This window comes from Panthera pardus, unplaced genomic scaffold (genome assembly GCF_024362965.1).
Source record: "Panthera pardus isolate Hobbes unplaced genomic scaffold, ASM2436296v1 HiC_scaffold_27, whole genome shotgun sequence".
Lineage (NCBI taxonomy): Eukaryota > Metazoa > Chordata > Mammalia > Carnivora > Felidae > Panthera > Panthera pardus.
Window position 1 is genome coordinate 98198810 of NW_026526843.1, and position 20665 is coordinate 98219474.

The following is a 20665-nucleotide window of genomic DNA, read 5'->3' on the forward strand; positions in this document are numbered from 1 at the left end:
GCTAACAAAATTACATGACTTGGGTGAGTTTCGGTACTGTGCATTGAGGCTGTTACTGCTGTCCTTCCCCTAGAAGGCAATGTATATAATACGTTATACATTAGTCCACCGCGGATATTGGGCAATATCATTATATATTTGGAATACTGCCCATGAGGCCGAAGTTAAATTCTCTTGTGGTACCAAGATGATAAATATATTTATTGAAAAGAAGATACATATTTAGGAAAATCGTTATGAAAACCAACTTGAAAACATAACCAACTTGAAACATTTCATTTACTCGTCCAGTGTCAAACCCAACAAAAGTCCTCCCAGGTTCGAATTCAAAAGAAGTGAAATTCTCACCTGCACTTGGCATGGTCACCAGCAGACTCATCTCGGCAGGTGTCGTCTCCTTTGGCTTTCATGACATTGTTTCATACGTTCTTCTTCTTCCTTTATTTCCCTCAGTTCTGAAACCCTGCCCACTCTTCAGATGTTCGTGTGCCCAAGTTTCTAACCTTAGCTCCGTTCCCTTTGTATTGTATAAATACTCCCGATTCGAAGTGGCATGACAGCGACAAATGTAGATTTCCGGTCTGGGTCTCTTGTCTGATCTCCTCACCCACGTGTCGTTAGAATCAAAATGCAACCGTTCTGAAATCAAGTTCGTTCAGTCTCGTGTTTGACCATTCCCCTGCTGCGGTCCCCTCTTACCTGCCTTTTCCTCCGTGTTTCCTATTTCACTGAATGGATCTTAACCCAACAAGTTGCTCAGGCTTGAGACTTGAGTTTCTTCCTGAAGTCCTTCTCCGTTTTGACTGATTGCGCATGACGGCTCATTCTACCTCAGAATGTCTCTTTTCTGTTTTCTCTCCTCTTTTCAACCAGTGTCGTGTTCTGGCCCCTAGTGTGTGTTACTCAGATGATTGTATTGTACATCTATGGATCCCATTCGCTGTACCTGACGTATCATGAACGCTGCGTTTCCCTTTTTTTAAGTTCATATTTAACTTCCGCTTAGTTAACACGTAGTGTAATAATAGTTTCTGGCGTACAGAACAGTCATTCAGCACTTGTGTGTAGCACCCGGGGCTTCTCACGACGAGTGATAAAGAATTTTAAATATTTGGTGAACGAGTGAATGAATGAACGGTTTCTTTCCTGATATTTCTACCTTATCCACCACCCTCTTATGATTCCAGTCCCAACTCCTGCCTGCCTGACAGTGCAGCCCAATGAATGAAGAGGGCGGGCGGCCCTTTTCTTCCTAGCCCTGGTGTAGATTCCCAACTGTGACTCCCATCATCCTGGCCATTCCATTCACTCTGACCATACCACCCCTTTACCCAAATATGCCACCTTTCTTCACCACTCTCTGCCTTTGCAGATGCTCTTCTCTTGGCCTCGATTACCTCCACCTTATGTGCCTGGTGATCTTCTATTGAGCCCTCAATGCCCAGCTCAAATGGCGTCTGTCTTTGTAGTTTGTCCGGAGTGTCTCCCACCCCCAGCTCCTACCGAGCGGAAGAAATGGCCCTCAGTTCACTGCCTTCTTAGATCACCACACGTGCTTCGATTGTCACACTCAAATTTCCCACAGGCAGTGAGCTTCCTAAGAGCAAGGGTCAGCAACATATAAAGGAATTTACTTCTGCTTCTTTATTTCTTTGCCCCGCTCTTGGTTATGAGCCATTCTGCAATATGTAGTTATCGTAGGTCTTTGCCCTGGTGAAGCCGACAGTCTAATGGTGAACGGAATAGCTCTGCACGAAAACAGTGGGTGCAGATTTAAGAGAAGATTAAAAAAGAGGGCTCTATAACTTGGAAAGTCTCTTCCCCCCTAACATTCTTTGACTCCATGTCTAATAATTAAAGCAATGGTTAACATCGACGGCTACTGGAAAATTAAAATAAAGTGTTGAAACGTATTACCTTGTATTTGTTCAGCCTTAAAACTAGTACTTTTATTAAAACGTACAGGCACGACGTTTAAAAAGAAATCAGCCCCCAAAATGACAAAGACGTTTAGGAGAATGTCCCAGAGGAACCACATTCGTTTATTAATTAAGTGGCCGAGTCTATAAGGGATTCACTTGTAGCCATATGTGCCGCACAGGAGCCTTTGTAGGGTACGGAGTATGGATGGAGAATGCACTCAACAGGATTCCATAGTGAAATATCACTAAAAGTAGAACAGCTCACAATCAGCCGATCCTCACTGAAGCCTGTTTGCATTTTTCCTTTCACTTCCCTTCTCCTACCTGTGCTCGATCCTCGGCCCCAGTTCATTTCCCACACCCTAACCAGGAAGACTCTCATTCTGATCCCGATAACAGCAAAACACCCATGCGCTAAATAGCCCTTTCTGAAAGAGCGTGAATATGCCAACACTTCAAAGAAATCGGTTTTCTCTGTGGCTTCTCAACAACACTGGGTTTGAAACTCTGAGGCTTTGGTGGTGGTAGTTTATAAGGAGTGAATTTTATTAACTAAAACTTACTTTGAAAAGAAGTAGAAGAGTCCTTAAAACCACTGTTCCCATTTTTCTACTCAGCAATTTAAGCCCTCGGAGACTCCACGCTGTAGGGGACTCCAAAGCGATAGCCAGGCATGTAGCCAGAGAACATTTTCTTTACCCACTTCAGCTCGTTTTCATCACCCCTAGTGACTCTATTGTAATACCCACCTCCATTCTGATCTTATTTGTTAAAGTTGTTGCACACGTAACTCTGCCATGTGTATTTCTGTGGGATTTAGCATTAAATCATTTCATTGGCCAATGTGGCTTTGGGATTTGGAGCGTGGATAGAACAGCAGCAACCTCAAAATCCTGGGACGCTCTGGAGGTTGCATTGTTGCTGGCTAATCATCTCCGGGACAGCGTGCGTGCGGTAAATCAAGAAGAAGGAACACAATGTCAATATTGACTGTCAGGCCCCCAAAGAAAATCTCGGCCTTCCGCGTGCAGCTTCCTTAGGAATAATCCCCAGAATAAAACCCAAAATGTAAAGGCCTCTTTATTTTTAAAATTCATGATTTATAGTGCTTAGCAAATATTTTAAGGACACAAACACGATTCCCCACTTAACTGGAAATAACACCAGCGTTTCTGTGTCTCTACAAATATTCTTGCTTTCCTTATCGCAATGGAGAGCAAGAATAACTCCTTGAATCACTAGGTGCTCTGCTTAGATCCGTGAATGGAACATATGCAGGTTTTCATAAAGTGGAATGACTTTGAAGCTCAAGTCTACGTATGACGTTTTTGTTCTTGAGAACAATTCCTGTGTGAAAATCTTTGGGAGTCGTTGGTTTTCCAAGTTTTCTTTTTGTTCTCATCGACCATGGTGTCTTTGTACCGAGCGGTACATCATTCTGGAGCCAGGAACATTTCATTGTCCCTAGTTTGCCCGTTGCCTCAAAGCACAGGTTTTCACACCATAACCATCATTAAACTCCCCCAGCCTGCCATTTGGGATTATTACAAATGCGTCACCTCCACATAGGTACTTATTGTATAGTTTTTTATCCGAGTTTTAACTTACATCTCTTCCTGTGAAAGGTCAAGGACAGGGGTTCGCTGAGTTTTTCCTTGAAGTTCTTACGGTGACACGTTTTGATTAGAGCTTTCTGGAATTAGAATTGAGAACAAGGTAATAATATGGATAGTAGACCAGGGACTCTCACGAAGCCATCATGCCCTTCTGGCTTCTTTCTGCTCAACATGCGCATCTACAAATTTAAGAAGGTAACTGGCACACACATCGCTGCGGGCCTACCCTCCTGAGTCTCTGTGGTTTGGTTGATCTGAGAAATCTGCGAAAGGAATGCTAGCTCAGAATTTGACACGGAGAAAAGCGGAAGCTCTCAGCCGTGTTCACGCGACCCTCTCTTCCCTTAGTGTTTTCTCATCTTAACTCTGGTTTCTAATGTTTTATTATTGTTTTATTCATTTTGTTTTATTGTCTTTTATACGAGCCAGCTTTGAGTCCTTTCTTGTATGTGAGTTTTATAGAGGAAGCTAATGACCCAGTCAGATGGAAAGCTTGTCATCCATTCGGTGGGAGGTAGGCAAGGTTAGACAGAACCATCACCAACAGGGCAGCCCCGAGAATGAACTCTGCATAAACAAATGATGTCTCCATATTGAATGAGGTGCACTGCCTGTAGTAGGAAAAGGAAAGTTTACTAATGTTCTGTTAATGGTTGTAAACAGCAAATGAACTGCTCTGTGGAGGCTTTTGTTGTTATTTTTATACACGTGCTGGGTCAAGTAAGCCTTTCAGAAGAATATACAAGCAAGAAAGATGCAATCCTTTATAAATCTGGGTTGACTATGGAACTAGCACCTGTCACACGAAGCAACTTGGGTTTTATCTCATGTGTAAAGCATGCATTTGTGATGTTTAAAAGCCTATCACTTGCCCTCTAATATCTTGGAATACTTCCGGAAGAAGGCATATTCCAGTAAAGTCTCACTTACATACTGTAAAAGTACAGTGTTTATTTTTTTGAAATAGAACGGCCATTGTTGGCTTCAAGAGAGCTTAGGAACTAAAGTAGGAATGAGTCATCTTAAAAATCCTGACCAAATTATTTGTTCAGTGTACGATAAATTGTAAGTTAGCGTTCCGGGACAGCTCATTACTTAGTTCTCATGGATTTGCTCTCATTTCTTGCTTTGTTTATAAAGCTAAGAGCAAATTACTTAGGACAGCGATGTCGAATCACGTTTCTTACCCAAGGCGTCTGATTTTAGTGAGCGCTGTGTGTGTTTTAAAAGCCTCTACCTCGACTTAGGCAAATAGAACCTTCGTTTACCATGCTATTCCCATCCTGCCTTTGAAACTTCTGAAAAGCCAGTGCAGAGTAATTGTTTCAGACATCTGCTTAGCATACTTTGAAGTGCATATAAGTTCTTTTTCGGTTTCATTTGAACCCCAGCTGTCTTCACCCAAGTCTATAATCAATCTGAATTAAGTTGTCCTACTTCTCCTAATAAGTCTCTTATTAAGTTCTGCATCAGCCTCTTAGGGAGCTTTAAAAGCTAATTCATGTAGAATTGCCATTTTCTTCTAATTCATTTGTCAGCTCTCTAGATTCCAAGGAAAACAATTGCAAAGACTATTAATTTGGCTCTTCATAAACAACTTATGTGAGTGTAGAATACGCTGGAACTGACCAAACGGTTTAAAACAGTGAGTGGGAGGAAACGAGTTGATGACATTCAACACGCTTTCTTTTTGACTCTTTCGAGATGCCATCTACGTTCAAAGCATAAAGGCCTTTATGTAATAAGAGCAACATCCTTCTGCTTTTACTTTCATAAATAAGATAATTACTGAGTGAACTTTGCTTCAAGACAGGGAAAGGCTTTAGAACAGTTGGGAAAGGAACACGCTCTTTTTATTATTGAACTTATTTTAATTGGGACTTCTTTGTATGCCTTTGATGGGCCGTGACAAAAGAAGGAGCTAGAATCGGTTACCATTGTCATGGCGTTACATCAGAGCCATACAGCTCCTCTTCTGGTCATGGGACATTTAGGACAACATGGATAATCAGAATGTTCAGCCACCGGGTTCATCTGACATTATTCTGCTAAGGAAATACTTAATTAGATAATAACAATGTCTCCAAAGAATGTCATCCTTCCTACTATACGAAAACAACCATATCAAAGCCTGATCCTTTACTATGCCAGTCCTGTTCACTGAGGATTGTGGTGGCTGGTAGTAATTATAAATACTATTCCCCAAGAGTCTTAGATAATACAAAGACTCTTCCAAATAAAAGCTTAAGTAATATACTGTCAGCATCGATGGATCTAAAAACTCAGTCATTCACTCATTCCTGACATGGTCAAAACGTATACCCAGAGAAGTCTGATCTCATTATGGAGTGTGAATATTTAATTTATTTCATGAATCAAATTGTATTAGGAATCCTATTCATGGCAGCTTAGTCTTGCTCAACAGATTGTTACATAGCTCCAAGCTGGGGGAGCAAGAATTTGTACCAGCTTGTGCATATGTGTGCAGGTGCCCCATTAACTGGAAACAGTTGGGAAATGTGCGTGTTACTTAACTGAAATTCCATATTTCCTTAGAAAATGGAAGCACGCAGCCAATGTGTATTTCTGTTCTCCTTTGGAATTTACCGACGTCGTCACAGGTTTCGGGTTCACAACTGTGTTACTCTCCTACCATAAGCACAACAAGGAATGGCTTAAGAACAAATCACCCAAGGAGTGGGCCCCTGCTGTGTTCCTGTGACGCTCAGCAATTACAAGTTTCAGAACTCCACGGTTAATACTGGCACCAATATTAGGCCTTACACAACATTACGTTAAGTTACACAATGGCATTGAATAACTGTTCTTGGTAAACCAGTTGTCTGCGTATCATGGGAGCAGATGTGCTCACGATACTAATGTGACCCTCTCCTTTTAAGAGGGTTGACTTTTTCATGATGGGAAGAGGAAATTTTTTCCTGGTATGATTTTTTTTAGACCAAAATAACATTTTTCGGTGATATTTTACACAGTGCTTCTCAAACCCTTCCACATCGCTTCTCTTAATAGCCAAGGAGTTGAAGCTTGCTCTCTTCCCCTCCCACATGCTTAACCTCCTTTTACCACAAGCATGAAATATCTTGGATGTTTCTTATTTTATTGTTTACATCTGTCGATTCCGTGATCTTCTCCACAATGCATTTGTTAGGTTTAAAATTTTTTTTTAATATTTATTTATTTTGGACAGAGAGAGAGAGAGAGACAGAGCATGGGCAGGGGAGGGGCAGAGAGGGAGACACAGAATCGGAAGCAGGCTCCAGGCTCCGAGCTGTCAGCACAGAGCCCGACGCAGGGCTCGAACTCACAGACCGCGAGATCATGACCTGAGCCGAAGTCGGACGCTCAACCGACTGAGCCACCCAGTCGCCCTGCATTTGTTGTGTTTTAATACGAGAGTGTTTTTCTCCTAAACCTTAAGTGAAGTCTCCCAGTACATTTACCCATGGGCACGAAAGTGTACTTTGAGAAGCACGATATGAAAACCTGCCCGATTTGTGCAGGCTTCCTCTTTTTCCATAAGCTTCTTTCTCTTCTGTACACATACACACAGAGTAGATCCCTGCCATTTCAGATTTATCTGTTGCAGTTTTATCTGATCACTGTGACCCACAGGGTCCATGACTTAGAGGTCTTTGTAATTTTGAGCACGTACTCTTCGAGGTTTCTGTGCAGCAGTCAATTAACTAATGACTTAACTTGTGTTAGAGGTCACGTTCCCTGGAAACAGACCCTGAGAGCAGGGGTCTGGGTGCACGTTGATTTATCGACAGTCTGCTTTCAGGAGAAGCCTGTATGGGAGTCAGGGAAGCATAAGAAGGGAGAAGAAGGGCCAAGCCAGTATACCATCGCAGGCAAATCTAGCCGTGTGTCCTCTTCCCTACACAGAGGACGCTGGAGTATATACCGTACAACAGAGTTGTCCATTCATACCCCAGATAATGGCTGGGTGTGACCAGTAACATGCCAATAAATGTGGATTAGTTAGCTCTGGGGCGGAGTGAACACCGATTTGTGGCCTTGTCCAATTCTGGCTGTGTAGATACTCCCACCCCGGGAAGACTCGGGCTACCAACATGATCTCGCGGAATGCAGAATTGGGAAGAGAAGCACACAGTGGGCTCTTGGGCTCTGCTCCATCACACCCCTGGCTGTGGCTCACCCCCGGAGACATCAGTTACCTCCCGAGCCAGGAGTACCTGTTAACTCCTGGACTAGGGGCCTCCCATCAGCAGAGGTCACCTTCCCGAAGATGAGAGGCAGCCATGAGACATCAGTAGCCAACAGTCACAGCAGCTGGGGGATAGATGCCCAGGCCAGGAAAAGAGTCTCCTGCAACCGGCAAGCGAACCTAGTAATCCACTCAGCTGCCATATCTCAACATGGCCGTTTTAATGTTGTTTTGTTCTTGCACGTGCAGTCATTCTTTAGAAGTGGAGAAGATTTTGTTTCTTGCTGGAAAATTCACCCTCGCTCTGACCCACCCCCTAGGTACTTTTTGGGATGGACCGTGAACGGGTAGAGCTAATGAAAGGGTCTGAGAAAGTGATGCTCATTAGTAAGGAAATGGCTTTATAAGAGACTTGGGCTTCATAGTTATACAGCTTACAGGTGTCTGAATTGATCAGATATTTGCAAATTTGGGGATTCAAGCTATCCAGACATAGTCATTGAGAACGTCAGGAATTTTCCGTGGCAGTGGTTCTCACCTTAGTGTGCCTCGGGATCACCCGGAGGGCTTGTGGAAGCCCAGGTTGGTGAACACCTCGCCCAGAGCTTCTGATCCAGACCGGCTGGAGCAGGGCTGAGAATCTACGTTTCTAACCACTGCCCTCGATGCTGTTGGTGCAGGGACCCTTGGAGAACCACCATTCCATTGTGCAGCTGCAGTTTATGTATAGAAATACGTATTTGCAATTGTTTATTGCAATTGTTTATAGCAATTGTTTGTTGCTAATAATTCATCGATCTGTCAGTAATTCTCCCATAAATATATCATTTATTGCTTCACTTATATTTATCAACATCCACAGCATCTCATTGAAAAGTGAACGCAAGCCAAAAAATAAATAAGTAAGTAAATAAGTAAAATTAAATAAAATAAATAAAAATTAAAAAAATAAAAGTGAATGCCAGCCCATGGCCTTCTGTGTGAGTGACCGATAGCTTCGGTAGGGAGCATAGTTTCCCTCCGAAACCTGGAAATGAAAGATGACACACTCTCCCTGAGTCTCTCTTGTGGAAGGCATTCACAGTTACTTAGTCCAGTTTTCCTCTTACTATTTTACTGGTCCTCCCATAGTTTAGGGGTTGCTTCAGATGACTTTAAGCTTCACATGCCTTCTCGCTATTGCTACTTTAAAATTGAGGTGTTTAGTCACATAATCGTTCGCCTCGTCTACACGCTATCACGTTTACGAATAACAATTAAATTTTCTTAATAACAACAATTAAATCTCAAACTTCTCCTCAGAATTTCCTGCTGAGCACACTGTTTATAAGCAAGTACTTCATAGAGTTTCTGGAATCGAAGACATTCAGAATCTTTGAGACTCTTCCACTTTTTTTAATTTTCTTTTGAGAGAGAGAGGGAGAGAGAGAGAGAGAGAGAGAGAGAGAGAGAATCCCAAGCAGGCTCCACGCTCAGCTCAGAGCCTGACATGGGACTTGATCCCATGACGCTGAGATCATGACCTGAGCTGAAATCAAGAGTTGGGCGCTCAACCGACTGAGCCACCCAGGTGCCCCGAGACTATTCAGCTTTTTTTAAAGTTAAAACCTCCTTGGTGGATATGAATACTGGGTAGCTTATCCAGGAGTTCCTGCATTTTATAGCTTGTCACCCCACTGAGGATCTGCATTCAGGGGCGGAGAGCGTACGTGTGGAGAGATGGAAACAGATGTGAGGCGACGTCGGGAGGAAGTAGGAAGTAGGTCTGAACTGCAGTGAGTGGGGAAGGGGGATTTTTTTTTCCTCGAAGTCAGTGCAAAATCAGTCTATTAAATGCCTATGAAAAAATTCAGTGTTGTGGTATGGGATGAGTGGTATATGTAAGGACAATCATGGAGTAAATATAATAGAAACAAATGTGTTTAAGTACGCTTTAGTGTTAACCAAGAAACATTCCAAACAAACTTTCCCCTTTATTCTGGATTCCTGGCCGGGGGTGGGGGAGGGGGTTACATGAAAAGTAATTTGATTAATGTTCAATGTAAAATTGAAATAACTGTGTATAAACCCACTCAAATCAAGTATACATTAAATAATTGAGTTAACCGAATTAGGCAGAGTAAGGGCACATTGATTTTCAATATTTTTAAAAATTGGTCCACATATCATTGTTATGTTTTTGTTTATAAACTTCAATATTTATTAGGTTTCTACAGTGTGTTCAGTCCTAAAATGTCAAATTCTCTTAGCCAGAGTGAGGCTGGAAAATCTAACACTAAGATAGATTTCTATTTCCTTTTAAAGAATTGATTTTTATGGTGAATGTTTTTCCCTCATGCAGCTAAGAGCCTGCTGGTTCTGTTTCAAAGCACGCATGCTTTTAGAAGCCTTGTTCCCTGGGATTCCACATTCTTATGGACTCAGTGGGCTCATTTAGAACTTTTTCCTATCAAATATTCAAACCCTATTATTATGATCTTCACATGGCATTAAACAAGTTAGCGAGGAGAATAAAGTCGATTTATCAGCCATATATGCCAAAGTATAGCAATTATCTAAGTAGAAACTAAAGCGAAGGAGGAAAGGAAGCAGTATATATTGGTTGGTTTTTGAGAACAGGTGACAGACCACAACTGAGTTTCAGCTGATTTACTTCTCTTCCTACCTGAAAACATTTTAACCCAGTTTGGAATCTGTACATTGTTGTGAACTTACATCCTATCAGGTCTTATGAAGTCATTCTCGTTGAACTGCCCCGTGGTTTAAGGCTTTTGTCTGTCCCAAGCACAAGTAGGCCAGTGCATCAGCATTCCACCTATTCAGTTGGCTGTCGGCCTCAACATACTTCTAGCAGGGACAGGGCTAACGCCAGAGAATGGTTCATTGTTCCCCACCCACACAGGCCCCGTACTAGAATCGTGAGAAGAGTTATCCAATATAATAGTGACTTTTGTGCATCCGATAAAGCATAAAGTTAAAAGAAATGTAAGGTAAACAAGCGAGCGTAAGTTCTATTGATCTCTTGGCTCACCCAGGGAATAAAATATTACCTTTGGAACCGCCCTGCCATTTTGTCATACAGGTTGAAAAAAGACATTTTCGAGATTGTCTCAGTGTTAAAATTGCCTGGGGGTTGGGGTTGAGCGTCAGATGCAAGATGGGTCTTAATGAAATCTGACCCACTTTGACTTTCCAAAAAAAATGTTGAGCGCTTAGTGAAAAGATTTTTTTTTCAGATTTTAAACTCTTTTTTCAACTGAAATAGGACTCTCCTTTAAATAATCGATACAACATCACTCACCCAGATTTTTGAGGATGCTAAGTCATACTCCTTTTTTGAAAAAGAAAAAAAAAATCTATTACTATTAAAGTGTGATGTCTCTGTTACCTGAATACTGATCACTTTTTTTAAAGCTAGGTTTGGCCAATGACTTTGACTTTTTTTGAAATAACATTTAAGTGCGTTCATCAGACAGCTTGACATTCAGACACATTTGTATAAGAGGTAATTTATTCATCATCCACATGCACTTAAGTGGACATTATCATGATAGCAGTTGTCATAACAGAACAGCACAGGATATGAATTTAGATCTTACTCTAAGGTGTGATCAGAAAAATCAGAGGAATATCTTGAAAGTGAAAGTCCTTGGGGTGGGTGGGTGACGGGCATTGAGAAGGGCACCTGTTGGGATGAGCACTGGGTGTTGTATGGAAACCAATCTGACAACAAATTTTATATTAAAAAATATATATATATAAATATAAATATAAAATCCACCAAAAAAAAAAAAAGTGAAAGTTCTCAATAATATAGTGAAAAGCCGAGTCAACTCCTGGTTCCACTTAAGAGGCTAGATCTTTCCCACATATGCATATATATTGACATAAAATAATAGCCCCTGATATATCTGGAGGGGCAACGTAGTGTGCAAATAAATACATAATAAGACTTTCTTTTCAGCCTAGGGATATAATGAAGAGGAACCACTCTAAAAAAACTTACCAATCTAATTTTTAAACGTGCTCTTGCATAGATTTTAATGAAGAAAATCCATTTTATATTCATTTCATTTGACTCGAAGTAGTCAGATATCTTGATCTTTTGTTGTCCCACTTGTTGGAACAAAAGGTATCTTGGAAAGACTAAAACCATTTATAAAATTCAGGAGCTACAATAATCGGAAAAGAAACGTAGATGCTGAAGGGCATTTTACAATCCTTTTTAGCCCTCTTCCATTTAATTATTTTTATCTCAGCTCTTAGAAAATTTATATTCCTCTCTTGTTCGGTTCTGTTGTAGTATTTCTAAGTTGATAACAATATATTGAATGGAAAATCAATTCCGCAAAAACTCATTTTGTTTCACCAGTGAGTGCCTTCGAACAAAAATAAGTGTGCCGAGTGTTGGGCCAACTAGGTGTAGCATATGGAACAGGCAACCTCACAACCCTACATTCCTCTGTTAATTATTATTCATACATGCGGACGTAACCTAATTTGTTTTCAACAGACAAAAAGGAATCTCTTGGCAACTACTCCATACGATACGGTACCATACTTTGTCCTGCGTTTGCTTGGTCAAAAATGCGACGTTTTATAGCGACGGACCCACTTTGGCTTGGAATTTATTTCCCTGTATAATAACAATCATCGTTTACATGAAAGTATAACCGTTAGAGTTAGGTCGCACGGCCATAGGAACTCGATCTGTTTTCCGCACTGCCGTCTCCCCAGTGCTTGGAACATTCCCTGGCACAAATAGGTGCTCAGCGATATTTTCTGGAGGGAATGAATAAACAAACGTGCACCAAAACCCAGGACAGAATGCTCTCCCTCAGACACGTTAGACCTTTACAAATTATTTTACAGTCGACTTGCTCCCATCTGTCAACCATTCCGACTCGGGCCATTGTTACTTCTTGCCCAAATCTACAGACATTCATTTGCACTCTTCTTTCCGAAAGGACCACAGGCTTACACCTGTCTACTTGAGATGTTCTACGTGAACCTGCCACACCCAGAAGAACGCGCCCTTTCTGTTACTCCCCAGCTTGTCTACTCAGGGAGGTGCTCCTGACCTGCCTCAGCCTGCTCTGGGCTTTGCAAGCCCCGTTGACGCACCTTCTCACAGCACCATTACGCTGTCTTTTCCGTAACCCACTGAATTGTCTCTCTCTTGGTACTGAATGTCAGCCTGTGGAGAGTTGCGTTTTCCCAGGGCATAGTACATGTGTACACAGCACATACATACATAGTGCAGAGTGGATACAAAATAAGTGTTTTCCAGTGAGTAGCGAACAAATCTAGGGTTGCCGGGCACGTGCCCATTCCCCTTGGCAGAAACCTTCGTTATCTGCCACACCAAGGCCACCACAACCTTGCTGCGTTCCACCTTAGTGAGGGCTATTTGCCCTTCCCCAAACACGTGACGCTTTCCTGCTTCCTACCCTTTGGTTCAAGCGCTGAACGCATATCTTTTCTCGTCTCGCCGCGCCTCCGCTCCCTTTATCACTTTTATGTCTGGTTCAGGGAGACCTCACAAAGCTACATGACAGAGGAGCGAGGAAAGACAGGATCCCGCACCCCCTCTCCCCACATCGTGGTATTAGAAGTCGGCTCCAGGGTTGCAGCTACGCGAGAAAGGATCTACGTCTGTGGCTCTCAGGGATGCACTTACGACCCTCTGCTTCGCAGCCTCTCCCCGAACTAGACCAAACAGGACCTTGTGTGACTCTGTGCTCCCCACCTTGCCTGAGCAGTGCTTAACTGGTTGTAGGTGGAGTGAAAGAAGGAGAAGTAGCCTCGACCTCCTCGTTCACCTTCGCCACAGTCCTGCGCTGCCCACGTTCCTGTCCCCCTTTCACGCAAGAGGAAACGCACGGGAAATATTTTCATTGAGCTTTGTCTACAGTAGAAAACCACAAACATGAGAGAGAGAGAGAGAGAGAGAGAGAGAGAGAGAGAGAGACAGGCCATCCCTAATCTCAACCCCAGCGGATTTCAGCCCCCTCTGTCCCCTCGGGCCGGCCAGTGTACAACTCCACCTGGAAAGACGTATTTTCCCCAAATCGATTACTTCCCCCTTCTTTCCCACTTGTTCTATCGTGACGACAATTCTCTGGTTGGCACCCAAAACTGCAATGTTAACGTTCTTGCTCAGAGGCTTAGAGGTACGTCAGAAATGAGCACGTGCTCCAACGTCAAATAAAGCAAAGCGATAGATCTAAAGAACTCAGTTATGGAAACTGAAGGAAATAACAGGCTTCTTTTATCTAGGAAATCGGTGTCAGAGTTTTAGAGGCAACTGTGTTCATGAAGCAATTTGAGGAGAGCTGTGGACCTGAAATATTAGTAATTAATGCCAAAAGGCCTAATTCTCTCATTTATTCTTTAATGAAAAGGTATCGAGGGATTATCATCTAGTGGGTCCAGGCCTACCCTGGTGACAAAAAGAATAGAAAATTGCCTTCATGAAGATCAGGGTCTCGGGACAGGCCAGACGATGAACTGATAAATAGGCAAGTACGTATGCACTTTGCAATTGTGATCTGGGCTAAGATGGAAGGGTGCCGAGAGGGAGAAAAATAGGGGGAGCTTCTTGAAACGGGGCAGACAGGATGGGCTCGCTTTCACAGTCACGTTGAGTGAGACCTAAGGTTCACGAACGAAAGCCAGCGAGGCCGAGAGTACAAACGTAAAACTCCAGGCTGAGGGAACCACACAGGCGAAGGGTCTAAGTCAAGAATAAGTTTGGTGAGTCGTAGGAACGCAGCGTCTTCCAAGTTCTTGTTAAAAATGCCAGCTTCACAGAAGCACCTGGGTGGTTCCGTCGGTTAAGTGTCCGACTCCTGGTTTCGGCTCAGGTCATGATCTCACGGTTCGTGAGTTCCAGCCCCACGTCTGGCTCTGTGATGACGGTGCAGAGCCTGCTTGGGATTCTCTCTCTCCCTCTCTCTCTCTTCTTGCCCCTCCCCTGCTCATGCTCTCTCTGCCTCTCCCAAATAAATAAATACATTAAAAAAAAAAATACCAACTTCTCAAGTCCACCCTAGACCTACTGAATGGAAAACACTGGAGACGGGACCCTGCAGGCTCTGTGTTAGCAAGCCGTCCGCATGATTACGGCGCACGCTCTTACTTGAGAATCCCTGCCTTACGGGGATGTTTGACCCACGGAGGGAAAGGTGAGAGCGAGACAGGGGCCGAGGCAGCAGAAAATATGGGCACAGACCGTGAACGCTGTAGGCCAGCGGATACGTTTGCAAGTCCAAAAAACCTATCAACTGTAAACCTTAAGCTGTCTAAAATAACTCCTGAATTTGAATATCAATGTCCTTGTGCTTGATATTTTTAATGGCTTATGGATTATTACTTATTTTTAAGTAAGTAAACAGATTTCATTAACTGACATTTTGCTTGATGTTTTGTCACATATAATTAAGATTTCTCAGAAGGAAAATATTGGCATTCCTTCCCTTTCCTTAGCAGCCTAAAAACATGGCCTGCTTGAATGATTTATTTATACTCATTACAGGCCTTTTTATTTTAATTGTGCATATTTTGCAGTTAACCTCTGCAGAATACTCGTGAACTACCTTCTTATTTGTCTTCACTGTGCCATTCAAAAGCGATGGAAAACATGAAATCTTTTTGGTCTTTGGTTTTGGGGTTTGTTTGCTTCTTTTTTCTGTGAAGAGAAAATAATCAGCAGTCACGGTTAGGATTATAGAAACAAGTTTCCAAGGAAATTAAAGTCACTAAGGTCTGTACGGCTTGTTCTTGTAAGTAAAAGCCTCTCCTTCGTGATCAATTCTGTCTTCTTCCTCCTGTCTAATTTATATCTGTGAAGGCGAAATGCACAACACGCATAAGAAAGAAGATAGATACTATTAGTGTGGGAGCGCTGTAATTCAGCTGTTACTTCCAGAACATTGAGGTGGTGAGCTTCCGCGTGAAGCCAGGTCCTGAAAGATGACGAATCCTAATGGATGCAAATGAGAAAGTGTTAAAAAAGAACTTCCGCCTCTGTGTTTGGGTGTTGCGTCCTGGCTCCATAAATAGAAGAGAAACTAGAAATCATTTTTCATAAAAACATGAGGATTCTTGATGGGAGAAACACAGCAGTTAATTGCTATTCTTTTAGTGCCACAAATTTCAAGCGTGGTGACTCTGAGGGGAAACCATAGCTGAAATGTAATTACTGATAATTGTTTGGGAAATAAAAGCACCCGATTTCTTCATGCCTACACACTGCATATTGCTTTCCTAAAATCTAGTGGGTTGATTTTGTTAACTTAACCACCTCCAAGTTATCCAGATGATGCTACATCTAGGTCATTAGTTCTGAGTCTGTTTCATTATTTCTTGTCCTTATTCTGTTGGCTGGTCAAAAGCGATCATGCCCAAGTGTGAAAATGTACAAAATTGCCCTGAAAACTGAATGCAAGGAAGACAGTGAAAAGAAAAGGCATAATACTTTGCCTTCAGGGTACTAATGATAAAAACTGATGCTGAAATGGAATGCAGTCACATCTCTATTAAAAAAGAGCATGTGTTTCAATGGCATAATTTATTGTCAAGAATGTCTACCAGAGGCATAAGGGATAGGAAAGGCAGGCGGATGTACTCAGTCTGCAGACTACCCCCTGTCTTAGCTCCACACAAGCCCTCAGCATTTAGCAGAAATCAAGGAGTTAATATTACAAAAAGGGTCTCCGTTTTGTTGGAGATCTATGGGATAGCCTCATAATGTTAGAAATGAGAATTCACATAAGAATCCTCTTGCAAAAAAAACAAAACAAAAAAAAAAAGTATCTGACATCTGAAATCCAAGGGTAAAGGACATGAGCCTAAGGCAGTCGGTGTCTGAGGCCAGTGCTGCCCCTCCGTCCTGGGCACCACACCAGACATTCAACCAACCGACATAAAGAGCCAAGAATTAGGTTACCAATGGAAGTCTCCAAGCCCGATGCCGTTCATGAAAGGCTTGCCTACATTTCATCTTATGTTTCTTTGTTGTTAGTCCAATGACATTTGGCTAGCTCATGTCCCCAAGGTATTTTAGAAGCTTCAGTAGGCCTCGGATCCTCTGAGCAAAGCAGGATATGGTCCTAGACTCTTGGCCCCAATGGCGGGTACTCACTCCCGTCAGGATAATGTACCCATCCAGAATTGCAAAAGTTACCAAACACAGCTGGGCTGTACCTGCCCCCAAATCTTGAGTAACTGGTTTCTATGAGGCCTTCCCTGAGCCACATGTAGGAGTTCCAGTAACAGTACTCCAGACCTGTATTTGCAGGACATGATTTCCATTTCCTCCCCCTCGCCTTCTCACTACTAATCCAGTGTGAAAAATCCTGGGCCTTTTCCTAATGCCTCCTTTTTTTTAGACTGCTTTCCAGGGGTTTGAGTTCTCAAACATTTGTTCTATAAGGTTGTATCATACAGAGAAATGCAGTTAGTCACTACTTGATTTCTTAAAAATATTTTAGTGTTTCTTTTTGCGAAGGAGAGAGTCAGAGTGTGAGCAGGGGATATGTATATGTATATACATATACGTATCGATATGTATAGATATGTAGCTATACATATAGATACATATACGTATACACGTGTGTGTGTGTATCCCCCTCATATATATATATATATACATATATATATACATATATATATATACATATACATACATACACATATATATACACATATATATACACATACATACACATACATATATACATATACACATATGTACATATATACATATATACACATACATACACATACATATATATACACATACATACACATATATACATACATATACATATATGTACATACATATACATATATATGTATATATATATGTATATATATATCACACAATTTATACATAAACTCCTGGATGGCATTGCTAATCCATGCATCCCAGAGTCTCCTCCTCTTCTTGCCTGCTGGGGCCTTTCTTGGATTATCCTGGCCCTGCACCGCTGACTCCCCCTGCTTTCTCTCCATCTACAAGCCTCATCTTGCTTCACCTCCCTCCTAATCCAGTTTAGATTCCATGATACGTTTTTCAGTCGCATTCCAGCTAAAATTTAAACTCCCTCGCCCCTGACAAAGAGGCACCTGACGTGACCCCAAACCTGGATCAATTGTTTTCTCCATGCTTGCAAGGAGCACTGTTGGAGAAAGAGAAAATGGGGCAGACGAGTTCAAGATTTCAAGAAAATGTTGGTCCTCGGCCTCACATGGGCCCTCAGCACTGTCTCGCAACCTCACTAGTTGCTGAGGTCTGCTTCTCTCATGGTCTCTGCCACAACTAATTCAAATGTTCCCACTCACCCTGAATTCGCGTTTTCATTCGATGAGTATTTGTTGAGCCCTGACTTTATGGCAGTTCTGTTGCTTCCTACTTCGTAGAGGAACGGAAGGCCTTCGAAGTAGGGGTCCCTTGACTCATCTCTTTCCAATCCTTTAAATGGCCCTTCTGTGCCGTGCAGACTAGTCTCTTAGCTACCACGTCAAAGCTTCTCCCTCCAAAATGATGTTCCCTTGTTCAAAGATAATCCCTTCCTTTTGTTGTAACGTGATTGATGACTAAAGTTCTAAATCTATATTTAAACAAATCTTTAGCTACATAAGGATAGGCAACGATCTGATCGCCAATTTAATTTCATAAAAAGAAGAAAAGCTTGACATATCGGTCTTATATATCATTCTAAATCAGTACTTTTATATCTATAATCAGACAACATTTAATGAAGTGAAAATTCTGCCGGCATGAAACTAGTCATAATAAAATTAGACTTGGTTTGCTCTTTCATGGAGAACATATTCCAGATGTTTAAGTGATTCAAAGAAAAGCCACAGTATAATGGCTCCCTTCAATGTTTTCTCACTCACTGCCTCCAAACTAGAATAAAATCTAATGAAGTTCTGGTAGTATTTAAATAGCACAGGATATTGTTCTGAGTTAGCTGCGCTTTTTGACATTTGATGTTCAGTGTTTAATAATTTGGACATATATTTATAGGTGTGATATCAAAAGCTCTAACATTTGAAAGATAGGCAAACACAATGTTACATCCACTTAAATGACACAGTACCCATATTCATTTTTTACATAGTACGCCTTGTGACAGTGTTTAGGGGGCCGTACTTCTAGGCTTTGACTGTCTATAGCCATGAGCCACTCTCGGGTGGTATGGCACCACCACCGGAACCTAGGGCAGATGCCAAAGTGGAGGGTGACTTGGAACCCTCTCCTATCTCCCTTTTCTCTTCCTCTTTTCAACCGCCTGGTTACCTTCTTTCCTCCATTCTCGTGTGCCCTCCTGGTGATTTCTAGATGGCTACAGTTTTTCTATCAGGCTCGTGGGGATATCTCCCCAGAATCAGACTTCACCCCAAATTATAACTTGACCAACTGACCTCCCCACCCCCAGTCAAAGCTTCCATGTATCCTACCAGAAATGTAATCCAGATGAAACTAAACATACGCCTTTTCCTCCCCCTTAGTTAATGATGATCCTAGTAGCCGTTAACCGTGGTAGTCAAAGAGCGGGACTAAAATTTATTTCCTCTATTTTGGCTGAAAACCTAGAGTTCAACAGTTAATTGAAAAAGTCAGTTAAATCAGGGAATCATAAAAAGTAGGTCTTAAACATCTTATTCAATCTTAAAATAGTCACCAGTATTTTAGCATCGTGTGAAAGTTTCTTGTTTAAGTGTAGATTCACTGATTGGACTTCTCTGTAAATCACACTGATGATGAAGAAGTTTCGATTTCCCGTTCCAGTTTCTGTAATGTCGACAGAGTCCATCAGGACAAATGGAAGGCATTCTGTGTACAGAACGCTCCTAAATTTTTCGCAGAACTTTCCTCATCTTTTCCAGTCACCCCCATTCAACATTTGCTTTTCTTTTTCTTTTTTAAACACCCTTCTAGAGTGTTCGACCTGGTTTTCGTAGAAATAATAACTTACTTTCTTTCAGACTTAAACTTCTTTGGACCGTGAAATCTTTTAAATTATGTAATTGCAAAGCTAACTGGTGCAAACAGGTTCGAGAACATACCCACGCCTGACAACTCAACTGATGGGAGCTGAAGGCTGTACGTAGTGACAGATAGCTCTACCGTTTTACTTAGAGGCTGTTAGTTAGAGGTCTCGGTCACTGTGATTCACAGGGAATGAAGACTGGCTACTCTGGTGAGTCTTAAGTGGAGATCAGTTAAGATAACTTCTACTGTAATTGCTGGATAGGAACGATGACAACGAAAAGAAGCCACAAGATCCCGTGACAGGGGTGGTGCGGTGGAGGTAGAGAGAGAGGGAGAAAGAGACAGAGAAGCAGAAGAGAAGGAGAGTGAGTGTTGTGATTAATTATGCATATTGGAACTTAATTTTTAATCACCTTCGTCCTCCAAAACACTGGCGCAGGATTAAAATCTGAGTTGACTTTGAGGGGAGGAAGTGAAAATCAAAATCTTGTAATAAAAGGCATTTGAACACGTGCATTATGTCATCCAAAGGGAGCTGAAACCTACATGTGACAAACTGAGATGGCTACTCAACTTAATGGCCGAGAGCCACGCTAGTGAAGAGAGATGATTAGCATCCCGGGTTAATCCACACTTTTGCCGGATTCTGCCTGGCTGTCCTGCCATCTCTGCGATGGTTTCCCATTTAAAATTCCCACTCGTATGATATTTATTTATGGTCACTACAAACACACGTTATTATCCAGAAGAGAGTGGTTCCATTTGGTAACCATTGCCCTTGTCCAGGCTTCTCCATTGACATTTAAGAAATCTGTCTTCTAACCTTTTGTTACACAAAACAAAGTGATTATGGGTCATTTCCTTGTAGAGATATGAATTTACATTGATGGCTTTTTACCTCCCGCCATGGGATTCTTTTAATCCGTATATT

At 42.0% G+C, this 20665-nt stretch overlaps 1 protein-coding gene across 20 annotated transcripts in view; it reads left to right on the forward strand.

Annotated features, from left to right (window-relative positions):
* DMD (dystrophin) overlaps positions 1 to 20665 on the forward strand; it is a 2111713-nt gene that overhangs the window by 1775994 nt on the left and 315054 nt on the right. The window lies entirely within an intron of this gene.